We start from the raw sequence: 22403 nt of genomic DNA on the forward strand, positions 1-22403 counted from the left end.
ATAGGGCATTAATAATCCTTGTTTAAGCCAAAAAATCAAATCAAATTCGTCATGTCGAGATCACGACATCAAAAGTATTTTATTTGGATCCGGCAAATTCTAACACTTTAATAGTGGTCCTAATATTTCACCTTCCTTTTTGGATAAAATTTTAATCGTGCACTAGATCATTTACATCCTCTTGCGTTGTACAATGAGGTCCATCATATGTACTCGGTCCAAAATTTGGGTTCTTCGAGTTTCCGAATCCTTATTATCACGTTCTTGATTACTTTCTGAATCTTCGCTTGTATTAACTTATTTCATTGATTCCGGCAGTTGTAAATTTTCGGAGTGAGGGAACGGTAGTATCGCTGATTCAAATTTGTCTGGATATTTTACTGCGTTCTGACATCGGTGTAATTCCTTTCATTTTTTTCAACAAAAATAGCAGTATGAAAAATGATCTGCCAATTCCTGGAGACGAAAAATTCCTTATGACGTTTTCCCTTAGTGCAACCAGTAAAAATCTCTACAATGGGGCCACACAACACATAGGGAGCCCATCCTTAAACTTGGCCACCCAACAGGCAGTCAACATGAAGTTTATAAGTCTTATAACACTCTGAAAAAGGGAGTAATTTTCCGCCTCTGAGACTTAAAAGTAATTTCACCGTATAAATAACGAAAGTCATCAGGATGGTTTAAGCACTATCTAAGCCTGATAAAAGCTAAGCCACTTCTATGCGATTACATTGTAATACTGTAATTTCCTGTGGGAAACAACATTCTCAAACTATCTTCAGAGAAAACAAACGTCTTCACGCGCAAACAGCTGGTCACTTGCTGATGTGAAGAGGCAGCTGAGTCAGCATTGCTTAGAAGAAAACGATAAGATAAAGCAATTTTAAAGATATTTTGACAGGATAGGAAGGCATGACGTCGTAGGACAACATATTTTGGCAGGAAAGTTTTATTTTCACTAGCTCATGTTATCACGATATATAAATGAATAAAGGTACCACTTTCGTAAAAGCAAAAGCATACATTAAGCTGTCCTAAAGAAACTAGATGTGATATAAAGAATCCAATCATAGATTCGGAATCAGCGTGAAAAATACGTCTTAGATCACGTAACAACGTCTCTAGAAAAAGATCTATGTTGACCAGTGATACCTAAACAACTATCACTGTAAAAGGTTTTAGTCCGTCAATTGTGGCTGAAAATTTCCTCAATGATTGCTACAAATTTGATTGACGACACAAAATTTTTCGAGGTAAATTCCATAACTCGTAAAACAAAATTAACATTTTATTTATTCCTAGCTAGTGGCAAGAAAAACTTTTATTTTCTGCAATTTGATACCTCACTTTCCTTCCAATTTTTTGAAAACCAATTTCGTAATATTAAATCAATGCTTGACATATTGATGTCAAATTATTTTTGACAGTATTTAAGGGTCAAATAAAATATCTTAGTTAATGCGGAAAAAAATGAAGAACGAAAAATATACTCCATTGAATTCACACTTCACTTGGGACAATATCTCTCCTTTTATTAAATTTGAAATCTCAGCAGCACTTCGATGTATTGTCCGCAAGCAAAAACATCTCAGGTTGTACACCTAGGTCCTAATCGATCACTTCTCAGGTGGATGTCTTCTCCGATTTTTCAATGCCTCTGTTGCGTTTCTCCGAGTAGTACACGATGCTTCAATTTTTATTCATCCTTCGCTACGTTTCCGCTACGAATAAGCCTGCCTCCAACAAGCTGACTTCTTTTCCCCCTTTTGCCTGCTGACAAAGGTATCTTAAATCAAGATAGGAACATATCATTCTCGATCGAAAGAAAAACGCGTTCTGGCAATGTGCTCGTCAGTCATTCCGGAAAAACTTCTTCAAATCAACTGCATTCAAATAAGTGGCCCTTCGAATCATCTCTTTACTGCCTTGTATACCTTAAGAGAAACCTTGCTATAGCCCGTAGTGATTTTTGCCGTTTCGTTGAGATAGGCGAGGGAAAATTCAGAGTAGCGTTCCCAATGTGCGCACATGATGCCGTCGAATGCGCCTCTATGCTACGGAGTTCATCGCGAGTCATGCTCTGGCTTGGGGAGACTCGGTGAATGGTGCGTATTTGGACGGCGGAGAAAGGAAATGGTTTGCCTTGTTTGAATTTCCCTCACTGAGTTATGTAGATGCAGATCCGCAAGTACAATATTAAATAAAACTATCTAATAAGAAAATACAACTATTTAATTAAAATCAACCATTTCTACTTCGCAGATTACCTTCCTTGATGTCAATATCTCTCTTGTCAATAACAAATTCCTCACCTCTGTCCATGTAAAACCCACGAATAAGCAGCAGTACCTTCATTTTAGCAGTTGTCATCCTTCCCACACTAAACGCTCCCTTCCCTATTCCCTTTCCATTCGAGGCCACCGTATTTGTAATAATCCTGATGCCCTGAATAATTTTCTTCACAGCCTTCACCGTTCCCTCATCCAGAGAGGCTACACAGAGTCCCTCCTGTATAAAAAAATTCTCAAACACCCCCCCTCCCCCCAGCAAACTGCCCCGCTGAACCATGCAATAGAAGCAAACCACGTGACCTTACCCTCTGCACCACTTACTTTCCTGGAATACAATCCCTGCAATCTATCCTCAAAGACCTCTTCCCTATTCTAAAAAATAATAAGTCGACAGCCAATCTTTTTCCCAAACCCCCTACTGTCACATTCAGACGACCTGCTAACCTTTCAAATTTATTCCGCTCAACTAACCCCTCACAGAAGTTACCCACTACTTCGCCCTGTGGTCGTCCTAGATGCAAGACCTCCCCAATTTTTGCCTCTCCTTCTATCCCTAGTCATCTTGTCTTCTGTCTACCACCACCCCTTGCGGCCTCTTGTACTTCCAAGAATGGAGTTTACCTCATTCAATGCCAACACTGTCCCTCCTTTTATATAGGCAAATCCTCAACCCCCCTTAACCTAAAAATCAATAACCACAGGGCATCGTGCACTTCCTCTCACTTTGCGTCCCTCCCAGTGGCGAAACATGCGGCCACTCATCGGCGTCAATTCAATGATTGTTACAATGTATCAGTTTTGGCCTCCCTTCCCCCCACAGACCACCCACTCAAACTTAATTCCATTGAATTGACGTACATATGGCTATTCAAAGCATTTCTTCCTCCTGGCTTAAATATCAATCGATAATCCCTTAATTGCCTCAACACACTCTTTCCCCCCTCTTTGGACCCTACCTCCCCACTATTTCCCCTTCCCTCAGCTATCCTTTACCTACAGTCTCTTACAGTAACTCTGAGGAAGGTGGTAATACACGACCGAAAATTTAGTACTAACTGTGAGTATTTTTTATCCTTTTTTTAGTGTGTTCTATGATTCTTCCCGACCTAAGGTTTTTTACGATATTAAATAAAATAGTGTACGAGGGTTAAAACTCTCACTCTGCCAAACACATTTGCGGTCTCCACCAGAATTTCGGATACGCTCATACACGTGGTCAAGCTAAAAAGTGGAGTGGGGGAAGAGAAAGGATTATTTTACTTTTCCCCTCCCATCACAAAATTTCGGCGTTGCAAATCTCTGGAGGCAATCGGCGTTAATTTTATCACTTTTCATAAAATACTTATTTTTCATCGTAGAATCTCGATCAAAAGACGAATTTAATCGCTCAACCGCGAGGAATATGATTAGCGCCTTTATTTACCGCTAAGTATTGGAATTAAAAAAGCAAAAAAATTACTACAACAGGTGATATCTGTAGGGGTGAGCTCGTGCTGTTATGGCAGTCTCCAGAGGTCCCGGATAACCTCTGGGTGACCGAGGAAAGGGTTCGAAAAAGGGTCGCGCTCGACCATTGTTTGGGTCCAGTATACCTGGCTGGATCTTGGTCCTCCCAAACTACTACGAATCCTATGATTTTTCAAATTTAATTCAAACTGCCATGCATCGTATCATGCTTGGATAGCAGCTAGGTCATTCGTTAGTTCATCTGTGTCTTTGCTGGAACGGATTTCTCTGTAAACTACAGCCTCCTCTGCAAATAATCGTAGCTTACTGTGGACTATTTCACCACTGTCTTTCACATAAGTAAGGAATAGGAGTGAGCCTATTGCACTACCGTGAGGGACGCCAGAAGTGACTCCAACCTCGTTGGAGACTTCACCGTCCAATACTACTTACTCTCTGCAAGCGGTCGCTCAAAAGTTCTCTTATCCAGGAAATGACATCTTCATCTAGGCCGTAAGGCTTCAGTTTCATTATCATTTTTCCGTGGGGTTCATTATCAATACCTTTTTTGAAATCGAGATCGATCGCTTCTAATTGAATGTTGTCCTCTTCGGAGACTAAAGTATCAGGGCGAAAAGCACTCACTGGGTTTCGCATGGTCTACTTTTCCTGAATCCATGTTGAGTTCTCATTAACAGTTTTGCGCATCTAGGTGTTTCATTGCTGAGCTGTCTACGATATTTCGAAGGACTTGGCATGAGATGGACGTTAAAGATATCGGTCCGAATTTAGATGGCTCTTCCTTGCCTCCACTTTTGAATATTGGCGTTACATTAGAAATTTTCCAGTCATTAAGTACTTTGTGTTGCTCGATGGATTTACTGAATATTAACTGCAAATAATGAACGACGTCTGAGGAAAGTTCTTTGTACACGCGAGAAGGGATTTCGTCGGGTTCAGGTGATTTATTTAGACTGAGCGATTTCAATATATTTTCTATTCCGTGCGTACTAATGCCATTAGGCGGCATCTTTCCTATGCAGAGATTGACCACTTTCTAGGATGAGTTATCAGAAGTTTCGGTGACCACGCTCTTGAAGTAGGAATATAATGAATTTGCTTTATCGGAACTTGTCAACTTATCTCCATTATCGTTTCTCAACGAACATACGGTAGATCTTTTACCTTGAACTACCTTAAAATGAGACCATAATCCTTTTGGGATATCCCTTAACTGATCTACTTGTGTTTTTCCTTTGATAATTGCTGAATGCATTCCTGAACGCTTCCTTCGTGGCGGAATTAAAAAAAAAAACTATTTTTTAATTATACCACGCGTTCATTAGCGTGGTGGCAGTTCATTTTAGTATGTCACGCTCTTTTTCACCTCAATGATTTTCTCATTTCCGCGTCATACCATCGCGGTCGCTATCTACTTTTTTTTTTGTTTCACTAGGGATGTAGCTATTCACTTCCGAGGATACGAGCGAAAGAAGAGGTTTCCAAGTACCACCTACATTTAACTTTGATAATGATTCTTGACACGCAGGTGAAGCATTTTTCAGATGACTCTTAAACCCATCAAAATCAGCTCTTTTAAAAATTAAAAGTTTAGGCTCTTTAAAAATTTCAGCGGTATTCAAAGAAGATTTGGCAGTTACTAACCTATGGTCACTAATTCATTCGACGGTGCTCATGTTTATTACCTGATGAGGTATATTTGTCGATATTATTCCAAGAATACTTTCTCCTCTATTTGGTGCGGATGCTATTTGAAACAATGAATCTGATGTAAAAGTGTGTACAAACGCCTCGGAAATCACTTTATCCCTCTCACCAGGAATGAATCTATGCGTCTCCCAATCTATAGAAGGTACAGTGGGATTAATTATTACAAAGAATGAAGCGATGCCACTTTCACCGCAGTTTGGAAACTAGTTTCAGCACTTTCTATGGTATCTGTGGGAGGGAATTTTGTCGGAGGGAAATAGGAAAATATTTCAGTCAGGTATTCTTCTCCATCAAGTCCTTTTTCGTATTACATAAATGTTCTATCGTTTTCAATAATATGTAGACACTCACGATACCCCCTTTATTGATGGGCTCGGGTCGGTGAAGAAATTTGAAGGTTGGCACAGGAAGCAGCCTGCATCCTTTTCCTTCACGGCACCAAGAGCCGACGAGGACGAACGCGGACGCGACCGAGTTACCGGACCTTGAGTCAAACTCCAGGAGCGTTTTTCAGATGATCCCTAAACCCATCAAAATTAGCTCTTCTAAAAATGAAAATTCTACGTACTAATCGCTCGAAGCCATGCGTATGTCCCGAGGCCGTAGTTATGGTCGATTTTGACTTATTTCCCGGCCATACGATTAGAGGAATAACCCTGCTGGAGTCTAACTCCAGGAGTAAATATCCCATCGAAATTAATATTAGCGGATGGAATGCACTAAAGTAATTCACGTCCCCGCAGGCGTCGGGCCGTTGGAGTGTTTACTTTCGGGCTCCGGGACGAGGTTTTTTTCCTATCTTTGAACTCACCGTATATCTTTTCCTAGTGCGTGCCTTCATGGGTGAGTAGGTTTATACTGTGCGCGGTAGTGGCGGTAGATTCATGGGAGGGATCTAGTCCACAATAATCATACTTTTTCTCATTTTTTAAAAGACGCACTCTTACCATCAACATAATCTATGCGGGATATTCGGCGAGAAAAATTCTATGCTAAATATTAGTAATGAGTAAGGTTATCCTCAGAGGTAATCCGCATTGGGCAATTCTTCACATCACGTGAAGTAAATTTAAGAGTAGTAATGCCGGAAACTAAGGAAAAATCCATAACAATTAACCCAGGGAAATTATATGAAATTTTATAAGCACTTCCAGTGTAATTTGCCCATCTTAACCACATTAGCGTAGATAAGGACCATCCGAAATGCAACCTTCAAAATATGACATTAACTTTGTCGCAATTCATACTATTGCGTTATAAACAAAAGCGTTAAAATCGAGTACAAATTTCGAGACGCGGTTATGGTCATAGTGACAGAGAATCGACTTATGAAGGATATATGAGACAGCGAAGTTTTTCCTCCACTATTTAAAATCTACTATTGCGATGGGGAAGGTGGCGGAGTTTTTCTAGCAGTCAAATCACATTTATACATCGCCTCCCAGGTATTAACAGACATTGAAATAGAAAGGGTATGGTGTACAATCAGACAGCGATTTGATATTATTTCACTATTAGAAAATAAAAAATCTGCATTTTATTTGAGACACAGTAGAAGTGTTATAATTATTCTGCGAGATTTCTATCTCCCACGCATAAATTTGGATTCTTGCTCTCTATAAAACCGTATTCAAGGAATAGAGAAATCTGCGAGATCTTATTAAACGGAAATCACTCAATTGCACAAGTAGTTGACATGTTTACGAGGGGAAATAAACTATTAGACTTTTAAGCAGAGAGCCGTACTAAGGTGATAAATCAAATCGATATCGTGGACGGTATATGTGATCACAAAGTAATATTTGCAGCCTTAAAAATTGGAATAGAGTCATCTGTAAAATCAAAACGGATAATTATTTCTTGGTATATTTGGGGGTTAAACAGAGAGGCACTAGGGAATAGAATAGACCACTAAGGCACTAGAGAAGTAACCATGAGTTACATAAAAATATTTATGGCGTCAAGCGCATTGCGAAAATATTTTCGGGCGAGAAAGTAAAAGAGAGTGCGATTAATGAAAAACTGCTACGTCCTGAACTATGTGCTCGATTTTAGCGCTCTTATTTTTAACGCAATTGCAATTAACTATGACCAAGTTAGTGACATATTTTGTAGATTGACTTTCGGTTTGATCTTTTACACGCTTTTGTGTATTTTTTTTACTTTAGAAGTGCTTTTAACATTTGGTTTAATTTTTCCCTGGGGAGTACGCATTTTGGAATGTTCATTATTTATTTTCCAGCATCACCGCATCTTAGTTTACTCTGATGTGAGCATTTCCGCAAAATCATTTTAACTTGTAGCTACTCGTAGCCTAGACTACGTTCGGTTTAATAACTTTTAGTCGTTTAAAAAAATTCAGTATCAACTTTTTCTTGAGTCGTCTGCATAGATTTGCTGATGTAAATAATATTATATTATTATGCTGATAAAAGCATATGCCCCTTTGAACGAGGAAATTCAATACTTTCAGGTGCTAAAGTATAAATAATACTTTTTATGTTATTTTTAAAAGGTTTCACTTGATATTCTGATGCCCCATTTGTGGCAGTGTGATAAGGAGAAGAGAAAAAAGTTCTGGGCGGGCTGAGGTGATCGGCTGCCCTAGGGCACTCGATCCTAGCTAGGCTGGGGCTCATGATATAGGGTCCGTATCACGGGAGAATGCGGGTGTCCAACCCCGGAAAATTTTCAGAAACTGCATACCGGTAAATGCATTTTGTCGCTTTTCTGGCTCTTAAAAACTAGATAATAGTTAATAAAAATAAATATTTCGTGAGAGAAAATACTATGAAAAGTGAAAATTTCACAGCTTATGCAATTTAATAATGTGTTATGGTTCTATTATCTATTTAGTGAATCCATTCCATGAAACTGCACTGGAATCTAAAAATACCTCCGTAATAACCTTTTCGAATAACCCCTTTAAAAAGGCAGGATGTCTGTTTGTCTATCCACTATACATTTCCATACGACTCCACGGATTGCAAACAAAGTTTGTACGTTGGTGCATCTCATGCTCCCAAAGTGCGTAGTGCCACCTCGGTTTGTGCCCGACGCGTCCTTTACATCCTTTTCTCATTACACTTTGTTATGTCACGGTATAGAACTTCTGTGGTTGGACATCCTGCCGGGTAGGCACACCTCTTGACACTCTCAATGCCAAATATAGCTCAAAGGATTCAACACTTTACTATTACTCCTCTCCATGCAAACCTTTTTGCTGAGGTATGCATTCACACGATGCTTTTGGTCTAAAACACATTAGGGTACACATAAAGATCAATGTTGTCGAGCAGGGTAAAAGCTGTAGTCGGTGGCATAGCCAGGAATTTCGTTCAGAAGGGCTCCAAAACCAAGGGGAAAATTTTTTTAAAACAGGGTCCTAATTAGAGTATTTATATTTCGAGTGGGGAGGTTTTTGACTAATTTTTGACATTTTCCATAATCGAAAAAACTTCATTTGTCAAAGAAATCTATTGTAAATTCATGATTTTTCAATATTTTGTTCTCTTTTATGAAGGAAAATAATAGTGTTTTTATATTTCGAGTGGGGAGGTCTGGACCCCCTGCACGCTACTGGCTGTAGTATACGGAAATTGTTCTTTCCATTGGTTGCTGTTACATATGAATACCATCACTTTGTACATCGCTTCTTCCTTCCTAGTCACAATGAATTCCGAGTTCAAAGTTTCCCACTTCACTGGTAACTATCCTTCACGAGCAACTCCAAGTGGCCATATTGGCTAGCCATATTGGAAACATATCTTGAATTCAATATTATAAGATAAATTATCGGAGGATTATCCGGAAAACAATGCTATATGTCTATTTGTCATCTTTTACACAAAAAGGAGTGTCATAAGGTCACCAAGTGGCAAATCTCTTCGTGTTAAATTGTCAATTTCTTCGAGAATAATTCTTGAGCAATGAACTTACTGCATGAGTTCCTTGGCAGGGAAGAATAAGAAATCATGGTCCTCAAATGAGTTTTTTTGTGATAATCCTGATAAACTCACTTCTAAAGAGATGGTAAAAAGTAAAGGGTTACTGACTCAATGATAATTGGGTCTTTTTAAGATAGCTCTGATGAACTATGTACAGTCACTTTCAAAAGTAGGTCCCCATGGCCAGCGCGAGCAACTACGTTTTTCTCGGAGGTTGAACTTCGGGTATTGGCTATGCCTTCTGTGTCTTGAACGGGCCAGTTTGACTTACTCTCACCGTCCGCGCAAGTCTTCTCGAGGCATTCTTCACTATTCCTAAATTCTTCGCGACTTCCCCGACTCCCAGTGCCACAACACAAGGCGAAGCATATGTTCTCAGTCATGGGATTCCCACCCTGATAGTATTCTGAGATGGATATTCCGAGTAGTCTGGCTTGCACTAAAAAATAACGAGACGTATCTGCGTCGCAACGCACATATGAGGAAGAAACGAAAATTGGAATTTACGTCTGAAAGAGTATTCAAAAAGTTTCCTACAAAATAACCTTCTAGATTATACCTTTAACACATTATTACCAACACCATCAACATATGTATATTGCTCTATGTTTAAGTATTTCAAACACACTGTTTGGCGCATTCATTATTCCTAACCATTTTCTTAGGATACATATGTTTACCATGTTTTATACTACATTTTTCTACGTGTCTCATCACGCGAGAAATCAAAAATATTAATGTGCGCTAAATTGTAATGTTTAATTCTGTATCATATTTATTCCAGTCGTTACTAACATATCCCATATGAACAAATATTTAAATAATGCTTTATACATTCGAGGTATCAGGAAGTAATTAACCGACATCTTTATGTTCATCGAAAGTCCGAATGTCTTAATAATTACCATAAATATATTTTCTATAATAAAAATACCAACGGAAGCATTAATTACATGACTTGTGTGCCTATTTCTTACCATTTAAAGGCACATTAATAATATATGTTTTATTTTTGCCCCTTCATTGAGAGGTTAACCTGTCCTCCCCCTTTTTCGTTTCTTTTTTTTCTGTTAAAACCAGTCGTAATTGGCGCCTGCTGATATCATGCAGGGCTATATCCTACACATTATTATGTATAAGTGGTTTTACATCATAAATAGAACTTACACTCATGTAATGAATACCTTGAGTCAGTCTTACGTGCGAACAAATACTGATCATATTCCTACTGACACTAAACTACGCACGCATAATATTCATCCGATAAAAATATACCGTGTTGGGTACCTAATGACTATTTGTGCATTATTAATACAAATTAAACTTATGAGCTGCCAAATATACTGCTTGGGATGTAGCGTTTGACGGTGTGGAAACTTAGGCGACGACAAAAGAGGGACAAGAAAAGAATGAAGGCATCCGAGATGTGAGTATAAAAAAGAAAGGAAAAGGTGAGAAGGATGGAGAGGAAAAAAAGAAGTGCTATCCATGGTCGAGAGATTTTTGGTAAGGGGGGAGGGGAAGGATGAAAGTAAGAATATGGTTAGAATGAAAGGGCCTAATGCGAATGGGCGTCACTTTTTATTAAAGGGGTAAGTTCAAGTTGGGAGGGGCGCAGGCACGGTGAATCGTAAAATCTTCAATTCAGAAGGGCAGGTAAATGATGTTTTTCTATGACCACCATACTTGGTTGACTCACCATCATAACTCCACGCACATGTTGCTTGTACTGTTTTTCTTAAAAAAATAAACAATATTAATGTAAGAGTATTTCCCATAAACAGAAGGACAACACTTCCTACGACGCATTATGGTCTAACAGCCTGCCATTTCATTTGATGCCAATAAACATCTCGCTGCTTCTTTTAGTGAAACTTTATGTTTATCTTAAAAGCAATTCAATAAAATTTAAAGACAATCCAATTGCTAATTCGAAAAAATAATGCAAAATTATCTTCTCCCACAAAAATTTTCCGTACCGGTAGTTTTGACCGGTAAAAATTTAAAAACTTCTACTGATTTTCTATTGACAGTATGGGAATAAGTTGCGTTATTCAAAATGTAGGCACTACTTGTAGTCCGAATAAGCTACTACTTGGGGAGTGACTGCTATTTAACTTGTAAATATTGAAAAAATGTCTGAAAATCTTTAACCGCCGGCATGGATGAGCGCGATGACGGATGGTAACCGTGACGCAAATGACAATATTTACATAGGCGTATATATTTACGTATTTTTCACCAGGCGATGTGAAGAAAAAATATTGGAGTAACATGCTCGAAATGCTCCGAAAATTTATTTGCACAATATGTTTTGTATAAGTTTACCAAACTACACAGATGTCTCCTCTCTTCCTCGTTCGATGGGTTACTTGCCGGAAAAACCCATATGTTCTTCTCCGCTTTCTTCGGTGGTGGAATTGTTTGGCTGTGTGGGGGGGGGGGGGGGAGGTTCACGCGGCCTTCCTACCTCTGAAATCGTGCGTGGGGCTCTTGACGACGGTTAAAGTAGTCAAGTTGCACCATTTGTACTACCTGATCAAGTCGAATCGATCCCCAGTGGACAAGGAACGTGTAAGCAATACGCGAAGGTCGACTTCGGAGAATAACGGAGACGGCTGCGCCAGGTATGGGGACCGACTTTTGAAAGTGACTGTACATAGTTGCTCAGCGATCAATGGAATAAAATAGCATGCATGCATACATATGGGGACTAAATACATATTGTGACAAGAGGAGGTGGGGGTTGGTTGGTTTATTGGAAAGAGGGGAGAAAGAGAAGGGAGGAAAAGAGGGGAAGGGAGAATAGGGTGGTTTCCTATTATTTTTTTATTGCCTAAATCGAAAGGTTATCACTCCTGGAGTACGTGTTTCACCCTTTTAGATTTTTAAATTACTATATATATTTTTCGCGATTAAATGAAAAGTGAGAAATTTCAAGCGCGCGAAGATGTGACGGCTAAGTATGAATGCTGGGAAAACCCCGTGTGACGTCACTATGGTTCCCGCTGTCGAAGTGTGAGGTGACCTTTTGGTGAGGATATGTGCGCTGCTGTGATGCAGGAAGCGGACTATCCTGCTAGCAGGTATCGCTCGGCTTAAATAAGGATTATTAATACCCTATCAAACAAGGGAAACTTTCTGGCCACAGGAAGTTTAAATAGTTGATTATTAAGATATGTTTCCCTGAGCTCTGTGCCTCATGCATGCATTGGTAATTTCAGACGATGTAAAACTCCTATCTACTCGTATAGAAACTAGGGGCCGTATTCTTAGTCGACCCTACATATCCGTCCCTACATAACAAAAGGCCCCTACATGCGTTTCTCAGTCGACCCTACATAAGTGGTGGGGGGTGATTCCGTCGTCAACTTCTCTGAGATGACGTAGATGATGGCGCAGCGCCAATTTTCCATACTGGTGGCGTAATGGGAACTAACTATGAAAGTAAGAAAAGACGTCCTATAATTTTCGGGCTCATTGTTAGGGCAACAGCTCAAGGTAAATAAACAATCGGTGTCGTCCGTCAGGTCGTGTCCAGTCGTGTCGGTACCTTAATTATCGCTACAAATACACTCATATCGAGCCAAAAGTAGAACCTTATTGTCTTCAAATTTTGTACTTCAAAAGCGGTCTGTACAAGATAGTAATAAGAACGGAGCAAATTGATCATTGACGTGGGAACTTACGTTGCATCATCAAGGTTCGTCGTTCGCTTTTACCTTCCGTAGTTAAGTTTATTATGTGCCAAATAGTGGCATGAAAATACGTTTTCTATGGTTGTACGTAAACGAAGAATTGGATTCCCAAAAGTATACCAAGTACCAAACGTGAAAAATATTATATATTCGTAGAAACCAGATGCTTGTATACCGCTATATTCTTCTTATTAGTTTGTAGCAGGCGTAGGAATTGTCTGCTAGCAATGATAAGGCACTGTAATGGTTTGGACGATGTTAATTAATCCGTTCCATATTTCAGACTGACTTGCCGGCCAATTCAAATTCAAAATTCAACGGCCGAAAGGCCGCAGTATTTATTCTATTGGTGCACTTCCAGAATGTTCTATGTTACTGTTCTTGAACATGAAAGAAATTTCTAGAAAGGAATTCTAGAAGGCAAGAAAAAATAAAATAATTACAATTTCCGGCACGGGGAACCGAATCTGGGCCGTCCGCTTGGGAGGCGACCGCTCTACCGCTGGGCTAGCCGGCCTATTGAGGAGATTCGATGATGGAGCGCGATTTATGTTGCCTCCGGGCAAGCGGTGTGGCGGCGAGGCAGGACGTGCGGCCGCCAATCAGTCAATTTTATAATTTATTTAACTTGGTGGCTATAAAGTGGTAGTATTATTACTTTTCCGTTGTGTTACTGTACATTTTAAAATGGTTTGTGCGAGCTCGTCTCCCTTAATATGCATTACAACGTAAATTATTTAATCGAGGTGATCAGCAGGCGATATTTGGCCGCCATGTTTTTGTAGGGTGAAGGGTTGGTTCGGGTACCCTACATCAATTAGGGCCCGTTTAGTTCCAAAAAAGGCCATATGTAGGGCTTGATGTGGCGTATGTAGGGTGAGATCGGTTTATGTAGGGGCTGATGACGTATCCAGGGTCGGTTGGCCCTACAGGGTTGACTAAGAATACGGCCCTAGGTGACGTCACATCGAGTGGCATTGCATGGGCACCAATCTGACCTTTTTCAAATGAGGTTAAAATTGACCATTGCCATTCGTCTAAACTGGAATTTCTAAAACAAAATAATTTCTATATTATGAATGCACTAATCATGGGTAACGAATTGGAATCCATGCCTTGTCTTTTCTTTGATGAAGAAAACTACCCTATTATTATGTGGGGAGGCTCATTGCGATGATTGGGGTACACAAAAAATTAGAGCTTATAACATAGATTCTGAGTTCGACAGAATATTTAATGCAGAAAAAAAGGGAAATGTACACATAGAACACATGAAATTGTTCAATATCTTTCTATGCTTTGAACATCAAACTGGCCAGTGGATATTACCAAAATGATTAATTCAACAGAACAAAGACAACTTAATAAAAAGAAAACAGGAAGTTTCCTTCCAATCAGTCTTTGGCCTGGTTTCTCACCAAGACATGAACACCCAAAAATTAGTTAACAAAAAGAAAACATTAACCTTAAGCATACTTATAGATAGAAAAGTACACCCTGTCCTAAAAAACTTTAGTGCACGCAATCACTCAAGGAAGGGGGGAGGGGAAAAGAGGATAGAATCATAAATGCAATTAAAAAAACTCATGGGCAAAGGCTCTTCAACAAAGGTTCCGGCATTGTAACGGCCACCCGGGAATGCTCGCAGAGTAGTCGACGATAAATTGGGCGCCAGTGTGGGTAATGTAAAAACTTCCGCCCACACTCGGAAGCGGTAGGAAAAGGAATAATTTTCTTTTTGTGATTCTCTCAGAGTAGTAGGCGACGGACAACCACTCGCTGACCCGTTCACCTGTTCATCACTGAGAATCGGGAAGCGTTGGGAAAAAGGACGGGGTGATAAAAGGAAAATATAAAAAAATACAGGTACAAAATACTCCGGCAATGCCAGACTACTTAAACTCAAAATCAGCCTCGGCCACCAATTCCTAATAGTCCTAGCAAGGGGGCGACAGAACTGCGATATATCGTATAGAAAACCTCTTTCGATTCGATTTTTCCGGAGCCCCAGTGGTCCAACGGCCTACCCAACATAGAGGCGCTGGTGTAGCCTGTTTTTCTGTGCAGTAATGAACTGGGGGCTGCCATATTGAATCTCGATGTAAACAAACGTGATATTGAGGCTTATTGATAATCATTAGTGTTAACTGCAGACTTTTTTTATTGCTTACAGTGTCCCTTACGATTTTGGAATGTGCTCGATGAAGGATACGAGTCTCAATGATCTTGGTTATTGCAAAATTGCATGGGTATGAAATGTATTTGGTGATGAAAATGTGAGTAATTCTGTTTCCTTCATTATTCCATTTTGATTTCAACCTGTGATTAGCTAACCTTTTCTCATGTTTTCAAAATTTTATGGTGTCTTGTATTCCTTATATTTCAATATGTTTTTCATTGTACTAGCAGTTTTTCTAGTGTTCAAACTACTCATTTATCGCTAGTGCTATGCTTTCGTTTGTTTAATGCTAATCATTTTGTTGGTTATGTATGTAATTTGCTATTTCAACTCTGTCCTTTCAACTGTTTAATTGTCATTAATTGAGCATTATTCATTAAGTGTTCTACGATGTTTACATTTCTTAAAACTTTAATCTCTTTCATTTTGAAGTAAGAACTTATTTTCTACTACATTGGTATAAAATATTCTTCACTTTTCTCGTTTTCTACTTTTGGAATACTTTCTTTCGTATAAGTGATTGATATTAACTTATAAGAACCTTTCATTTTAAAACTCCTCTGCCAAGATATGTTGCATATCTTAATGGGTACTCATCATGAACAACTTCCTACGAAATAATGTCCTCCTTTCATAATTAAATAATTATCTTCCATGAAATGATATCCAAACTTGCATGCTTATTTCTAGTGAAGTATTGTTATGGTCTATGGTTTCAGGATTAGCATTGTTTTCCCTGTACCAGAGCTATTGCAAGATACATCTACCTCAAGGAAAATTGGGTCACCCTCTTTGTCTATAACTGTGGAGTGTTTACTTAAGTAATGGAATCTTTCTCCTATTACGCAAAGGCTGCTCATCTCATGTTGTCATTGATATTTGTTGCTTGTGCATCTCATGTGCTTGTAGAATGGTTAACTTTCTCAGATTTCATCTCTAGTATGTCATATTGAAATTGTTATTGTTGTATTTCTTTTGCCAGTTATAGTATCAATAAATACTAATGTCCACTGAAGTAAGTTTCCGAGATCATTATTCTTACCAACCACCAGATCGCCAGTTGACTTTGTACATTAATCTTGTATTATGGTTACTGCTTTAGTAACCTGGGGAAGTTCTTCAGGAAGATTTTCCTACATTCACTGCTTTTAAGTTTCTCGCAATTGCAGTATCATTATTAGGCCTGAATAGCACGCTCTATCGTGACGCGTAAAAAAAATTGAAACACGCGCCGAGATGTGCATTCAAACTTCGCGGCAGCATTGGACCACTGGCATAGATGGCACTGGTGTATCAAAACCTATACGCATTATCCTTATGGGTATGTCGCCCCCTTGGTCCTAGTCGGACGCTGGTAGGCTCCGCTCGACAACTTCAACTCTCGCCGACTGACCCTAAAAAAAAAACTCCCCCGAGCTCCCGACGGTAGCAACCTCCCCTTCCCTAATTCTACTCCCGGCCGCGGCCTCCGCGGCTGTCTACGGAAGTAACCCTCAAAAAAAAAGAATGGCAGTGGGCGCTCCCAAGCGCCAGCTTTAAATAAACGTCACAGCATCTTCTTTCTTCGTTTCTGGGGGGGGGGGGGGGGGAATCTGGGTTTCTTTAAGAACACTAGATCAGGGCTTTGAGTGAAGGTTCTTCTTTACTAGGGGATACAATTCAGGATTGTGGTTCGGCTTATCAATTTTTCCTGTCTTGTTCACGGCTGAGGGATGACCTCCTCAAATGGCTCCTTTTCGGCAATCGCCGAGCCTAAATTGAATGGATGAGGCAGATACTTTGTGGAGATCCATTATGAGATATGAAGTGAAACACTTTGCACTTTCCACATAAAAATGTATTAAACTACAGTCGACATGTTTTGCTGCACTGCAGAATTATCAAGACTCCCACAAAATATATCGACTGTAGTTTAATAAATTTTTATGTGGAAATTGCAAAGTGTTTCACTTCATATCTCATCGCTAAACCATCTACACACCCTGGGCTGAGAGAATACTCAGTGGGATGACATGGGTTGATCTTCTTCTTATTGATGATGGAAATCTACCATTCATTCTCCTGTTTCCTGTTTCCGCTCATTTCCTCCTTCCCGGTCCAAACTCCATTGCCTCCAGGTTCTCCCTCTCTCCATAGACCACTCATGTAATGAGGCGCTTGCCCTGACAAATTGGCAGAGCCTCCGGCAGCATGATAAGGCCGGGGTTGATGTATCTCTTTCAGCTGGTGGCTCCTTAGGTTTCATGCCTCAAAGAGGGTTGGTTTTCAGGGGGTGAGGAGGGTGGGGAGAAAATGAGAAAGAGGCCTATTTCTAGAGGTAAGTCACCATGGGGGAGTTAAAGTATGTTTAATCTATTTTGGGGGAGAGGGTGAATGTATAGGTGAAGGAGAATCAGGTGGTCGTAGGCAGCCTTGCACCATCACTCCTCGGTGGGTGTGGGTGGTTGAGAAGGAGTGCACTCTTCTCTATTAGGGGCCAGCTCATACACAAAGTCACGTGATGGGAAAACCCCAAAATCTGGAGGTGGGGAATTGGGGGGGAGGTGAAATGCATTACACACAAGTCCATTCACACTGAACTACCCACACACACACACGGTCAAACTTATATAAGACAAATAAATGAAGCTCTCCTTCCCTCAAAAATATCCATTCAAACCAATTTATGTAACCTGCCAAATTTCTACGGTTACAATATGCATTCACAAATGGTATACATATATTAAGCTAACATAAGGAACTGGCATAAAGGTACCATATTGAGGAAATTTATGTGTACTATGTATTATAATTTCTTCGATTTTATGATACATATTTGGATAACTTACAGTTTGGTATTTTTCATTCATGTCATTTATCCACTCTGTTCCAGGATTTCGTGGAGGATGAAGCAAAATAATGGGAGTTTGAAGATAGAATAAAAAAAGCAAAAAGTGTTTGAACCTTGCATGCATTTTATCTGATGGGTTGCATGATTGAGCAAAAATTTTGAGCCTTTTGATTGTTCAGAAACAAAAGGATGGGTGTGATTCCCGAGTCCTCCAAATTTAGGAGAAGAGAGAGACTTCAGGACAAGAAGACCATTCCAGGAAGAAGAATGCGAATGACTTAGCTTAGATTTGGCCCTTAGGACCATGAATCATTGTGCCAAGTAAGACTAGGTTATTTTAGGTTAGTCAATTATACTTTTTTGTCAAACTGAGGTTTGACATGGGCATTGCAGCATTATGGAATAGAAACTGTCATTTGAATGAAAAGGTAGTAACTTCCTCCTTGTGCCACAATGACTTGTATACTGCAATGAAGCTTATGCAATTCCTTGGGGAAAGGTATTTACCTTGCATGTACTCTCTCCATAGGCTCAAGACAAGAGGATCCCAGTTTCACACGTAGCTTACTTTTTGGGCCCTCTGGGTTTTGAATTATTGTGTCGAGTAAGGCTAGGATTTTAAAGAGCATTATCTAGAATTTTATGTTGAAACAAGGTTTGGCATTCACAGCATACCATTGCAGTGCACGGGTTAGAAACTGTGTCACTTGAATGTGAAAGGGTTAATTTCCTCCTTCCCCACAGTGACTTTCCATATGTTGCAGTGCAGAGTGTGCTATGTCTTGGGGGAAGGATCATTTATTTACCTTGCATGAACTAACCCACTCTCTCTCTAGGATCAAGACATTCCGGTGGCCGAAGGAATGTAGGCATTGCAAGAGATACCATCAGACAACTGAAAGGAGAAGAAACATGTCAAGACAAAGAAGAGGGAAGGCGTCAACCTATTAAAATTTAATTGCATTATCAGGATGATGTAGAAACGTTTGATAGATTCACTAAGGTAAATTTCTCCACAAATACTGTCCTGAGCACCTTTATCTTTATTCTGCGCAAACCAACTCCGCTTAAGTATGAATAACAATCCAAAATTTGTATTACATTGAAATCAACTTTTAAGGACAACCAATCAATATTACCCACTTTCAATTAAATTTTGCATATTAATTTCATTTATAAAATAATTTCTCCTACATTCAATTCAATTTTTTAAAACGATATCCACATGAGTTTATTTTTTTAATTCATGATGCATATTCTGCCATTAAGGATTTCTTGCTTTTTTTAGCCTAATTTATACTAATGCAAAATGAAGTCAACATCTTTCAGTTCTTCCAAACAAGTTTAGATACATTCATTTAATCTCACCTCTTTGCATAATCCTGATGCATCATGAACATTGTATGTAATCAGTCACCTTTCATTTTTTTATTATTGCTCATCCAAGCACTGCATTGAAAATCAGTTTCTTTAATTTTTATTCATGTTTTTTTTTCTTTCTCAATTGATAAACTAAATATTTTCTCAAAACATTTTGCAAAAGTCCTTTTTCAAAAAATCAAATCATCATTTTTTTGTGAATATGTTAAGTAGAGAATGAAAGAATGTAAATTATGTTCTTCAGAATTATTTTTAACTATTGATAGATTATAAAGTGAATTATATTTTTTAATGCCACTTCTGAAGAAATACCTCGTTGGCTAAGTAAAGAATTCTTGTTGAATCCCAATTGTATGAGTCTCCTCCATTTTATCAATTCATTAGGAAAATACTCTGCCCATTTAGATATTTGCTCTCTGGCGTCCATAGCGTATCACAGGAAGTAACTTAAAAATTTGCTGGTATAAATTTGATAAATTTTATACAGGTCCTAACTTATAGCACTAAACACATATTAGAACTACTTTCAGCTTTAGGATTTCAAGTTTTTTCTAGAAACTTTTTAACCATTTTGAACATATTCCCTTGAATTCTGTTTAAATTTCATTGAAATTTTCATGCATCCCTATCGAAATGAAACATCTTTTCATTTTTTCATGCAGAGATAAGACGCGGGCTTCTTATACCACTAATGTTGAATTTTCCCATGGCTGTTTTTGCAGTGATTCCTCGTACCCTATTAAATTTCAGTGCACTCACATACAGTTTTTATAAATCCGCGATGGAAATTCAATTTCTGTACCATCTTTCTCCCCTCAGCTGCAAGCCATCTTGGAGGGTGTGGGCAGAAAGCTGGTGGCATGGGGGATGGAGTGGGATGGGGTTGGGGTGATAAGTGATAAGTGATAAGTATATTTAATATAATACTACTTGGAAATAGCAAAGGTTTTGATCCTTCTATTCCCGCAAGGATGACTTCGACGACCACGATAATCATACATGCTGAACATGATTAAAATATTTATTTTTATGTGTATATATATATCTCTCTACGCATGTAAATATTTGTAATGTAATTTTGTTTAAATAAACGTTAGTGTGTAAATTTACTTTTTTCCTATTTCTACCTATTTTAAGTAGTTTGTAAGAATTGAAATGTTACAAGGGGTGGTTTTTAAGGGTTGTACATATTTAAATCGGCATCGTTCTTAAATTAGGGCATTTTGACGAAAAATATATTTTTTGTGGTAAATAATTTTTTTCCTTAACCCCGAATAAGGGTTGATTTTTAAGGGTTTAAATATCATGAAGTAGGAGGAGGTTTTCACCCCTAAAAAATAAAAATAAATTACTTGAATTCATGAGCCTCATTGCATAAAAGTTGTATTTAATACCCTCATGTATGTATTTATATTGGAGAGCCCAAGAGATGTGCGTGAGAAAAATGTGAATGTTTAAATTTTTTCCCACAAGCATAAATGAGTTTCTACTTTAAGTTTATTTTCGGAATGGTATGTATTCATTGAAATGAAAAGAAAACTCGACTTCTGAGATGGAGTATGAGAGATAAATAACAAGTTTAGTGACACCCATTTAAAACTTAATAGTGGTCACTAGGGTATAGATTTTATTTATTTTATCAATATATAATGTCTTAATCTAATTTTAAATTGAGCTTAATTTAAATTGTTATGAACAAAATCGACCAAATATTGCCAACCCTAAACGTAGCGACCCTTTTTGCTTTAGAATATATTTTCAGGCTTGCGGAACGATCAAATTCAAAACTCTTTCTCTCTTTATGTCCCTCTCCTTCGTTAACAGCGAGGCGATGACGGTTTTGAGGTGACGATCACGCGAGTTCAGATTTTTTTCAAGAAGACGCACAAGTCCACGTTATCAGGAGTTATAAATAAGGTTTATTGTAACGACTGGAAAAAATACGCCATTTTCGAGTAGAGAAATTGAATATAGATCGTGAATTGAATATAGATTGAAATGAAGGGGGTTCGTCGTAAGAATTGTGGTGGTGCACTTTCGGGCGACTCTTAAAGGGTTAGCCACTAGCCAGCCGACAGTTATTCATCGAAGTGTGATTCGCTCCTCATATCAGTGATCGGGAAAATGTCGGAATGGGATCTACTATAGTTGCTAACGCTCAAAATATCAAGATGGTAACCTCATTTTTTCGTAAGGTTAACAGTAAACCCGTTTTGGTTTGGGTGATGTTATCATAGACGTTAGTTGACACTATTAAAGCGATAGAAAGACTTGATTTGACTTATTTAGATTAGGGTTTTTAGCAGAATTTCATGCATGCTGATTTATTTTACAGATAACCTTGATTAATGTCACTTTAATTGGTCGATCTTTTTCAGGGAGACGGAATTCCATAATCTTTCGTATATTGTTCCTTATTTTGAGTTCAATTGAATTTAATTTACAGGGATGAACTGCGTGTTATCCTGGATCAGTCGTTTTTCCTCCAAATCCTTAACTGTGTATTGCGCCTGCAATTGCAATTCATAGTGGTGAGTATTAATTATCCAGGATTGTGAATGAGTCAGATGGCAGTAAGTTATATGCATTTTAAAGTTCATTCGGGATGTTCCGGCTTGAAATAGTAAGGTAATCGCTAGATTACACATCGTTAGTTGGTTTTTTGTTCACTTGTCCATATCCCAACCTTCTTCTTTTACTAGCATCTCGACGTCACCTCACCCGCATTCAGTATTATGTCCTATGTTTAGACATAGTGAAAGTAGTCATCCCTAGACCACCAAGACAAGGGTCTACCCTGGATCACAACTAGGGGAGGGGACAAGCCGTAGTCGTGCATTTTCTAAATATTTTGCTTGAAAAAATTATTTCTTTAAGTACACGTTTTATGCTCAAACC

The 22403-nt window shown here is 38.7% G+C and overlaps 1 long non-coding RNA gene across 1 annotated transcript; it reads left to right on the forward strand.

Annotated features, from left to right (window-relative positions):
• Nucleotides 1–17193: 17193 nt before the first annotated feature.
• On the forward strand, nt 17194–20366 carry LOC124165615. The gene is made up of 3 exons (XR_006866269.1): nt 17194–18466; nt 18962–19128; nt 20325–20366. It is a non-coding gene; the product is annotated as an uncharacterized LOC124165615 (long non-coding RNA).
• The last annotated feature ends 2037 nt before the right edge of the window (nt 20367–22403 follow it).

Source organism: Ischnura elegans, chromosome 9 (genome assembly GCF_921293095.1).
Source record: "Ischnura elegans chromosome 9, ioIscEleg1.1, whole genome shotgun sequence".
Taxonomy (NCBI): Eukaryota; Metazoa; Arthropoda; class Insecta; order Odonata; family Coenagrionidae; genus Ischnura; species Ischnura elegans.